Source organism: Stegastes partitus, unplaced genomic scaffold, assembly GCF_000690725.1.
Source record: "Stegastes partitus isolate 25-593 unplaced genomic scaffold, Stegastes_partitus-1.0.2 Scaffold1838, whole genome shotgun sequence".
Taxonomy (NCBI): Eukaryota; Metazoa; Chordata; class Actinopteri; family Pomacentridae; genus Stegastes; species Stegastes partitus.
In genome coordinates, this window is record NW_007579569.1 from 117571 (window position 1) to 119759 (window position 2189).

The following is a 2189-nucleotide window of genomic DNA, read 5'->3' on the forward strand; positions in this document are numbered from 1 at the left end:
CTGATGCTTTCATGACGTTCTTCAGAGTGTGAGTTTTCCCCGCAAGTGGTTGGGGCCTGAGGATGATGTTGCTGGTTGGTGTGTCACGCAAAACCCAGAGCAAAATATTTCAACTAGAGTTATGTTGTAGAACTTTTGACATCACTTACATATTTATGATTTACACCAGTTGTAAAACCCAACAAAGGCCTACGTCCCAAATGGCATACTTTATCTTTTTACTTTCAGTTCATCCTGCAGCTGCCCTCACAGGGTACGTACTGTTGCATGTAGTATGCATACAAATGGGACGTACTACTTCATCAGAATGAAGCTCTGGCTGTCTGGCTGATATATTCATTGCAGCCTGTAGTGCAAAATGAGCTGTCATCTGTCTGACTGCTCTCGGCAGCTCAAGCTTGTTTATACTTGTGCAAGACACTGTGACGTATGTGATGCATCTTCTGCCGTGCAGAGGATTGTGGGTTGGAATGGCCAGAAGAGCGTGCAGCAGGCCTGCATACTGTAAAGTGTGACCGGATGTAGTGGGACATCCTGGTATTACTGGCATTCTGCACTTGAGATACTATGTACTGGGACGTACCATAATGTATGCTAGTGTGATTATTGAAAGACATCTTTGGTAAAGACTGGCCTCCTCTTATTCTGATAGAGCCAGTTCTGGAGACACTACAGAAAAGACATCACCTCAGCATCTCTGCTTTGGTTTTGAGGCGACACATTTAAAATGGAACTCCTGCAGTACAAACTGAGCTGTGGGGTTTACCAGGCAGGAAGGATCTCAGGCTGACACTGCAGTTAGCCTCCTGTTTGCATGTCGTGTTATGGTTTTTGAAATCCTCTTTGCTATTGGAAACAACAACTTCCACGCAGCCACCTACACACTGAATGTCTGGAAACGATCTAGATCATGATCAGTTGGCTCTGTTTGGTTATTCTGGTGAGTTAGCCATGACGGCGCTTGACTTCCTCTAACGATTCCCTCTGACACTATTTAGCCGAGGCACCATCTCTGTATCCTGGGCTCAGCACCGCCCGACTGTGATTGGTCTAAAGAAATACAAACAAGTCAGAGTGCTCTTTAGAAGAATGATGATATAAGACAGTGCTGTGGAGATTGGTCAGGCTTTTCGAAACTACTTAATGAGAACTGTAAGATCCATCTGAAGTGTAATTCTAAACCATGAGATGCTTCTTTTCTTGAGGGTGATGCTCTGTCTGATCCTACTTTCTATTGAACTACGCAAAATAAGTTCCTCTGAATGGAAGAAACTTTACTCTGCAGTGTCAGAAATAGAAACAGGCAATATTTAATATTGCCGCAGCCCTTTCAGTCTCTGTACATTTTGTCCGCTGCCACATTTGGGCCAACTCTGCACACTGTGAATGAAATATGACGCATACACTCCTGGTTCAAAGAGGAGGAGCCCCTTAAATTTACATGTTGACTATAAACCTCCTCGCCATCACCCTCACGTAAAAAAAATTTCCATGCACAGATTTGATTTTCTATACAGTACAGGCCAATAGCTGAGCTCACTTCTGCTCCTCAGAGGGGGGGGAAGGAGAAAAAAACAGAATTCTCTAACTCTGCAACCTGTTCTGTCTTCAAGCAGCAACTTCTCTCAGCGTGTTCAACAAGTGTGGTGATTCATGGCGGCCCCTGGGAGCCGCCACGTTGTCATGTTTTATTTACTCAGCGCATCACTACGAAGTTTGCTCTTGATTACTGCGGACGACTGACAAACGCACTAAACTTCCCGCGGCTGATCTCACCTGTCCCTACGCGGTGATGTCAGCGCGGCTATCCTTTCCTTGATGATGTCAGCGGGTCATTCCTGTCGGCTTGAGTAACGCTCTGTCCCCGCCTGGCTTCTCTGGTGAGTGTGCGAGAGAGATGGATTTAGGTGTCTGTGGCCGTCGACCTCCTTGCTAACTGATTTACTATGTTAGACACGCCATAGGCCAGAGCTGTATATCTGAGTGTGTGTCACTGTGTGTGTGTGTGTGTGTGTAGCGTATGTAGAGCTTTATATAGCCACAGCTCCCCAGGAAGAAGGAATGCCCTGGATGCCAGTGACCATATTTGAACAGTGGTGTCTGCTGCAGGGAGACTACACACACTGACTGTAAAACCCCTAACTCACACACACTCACCTCTCCTTCATCTTTGAGCTGTGTGTGTGTGT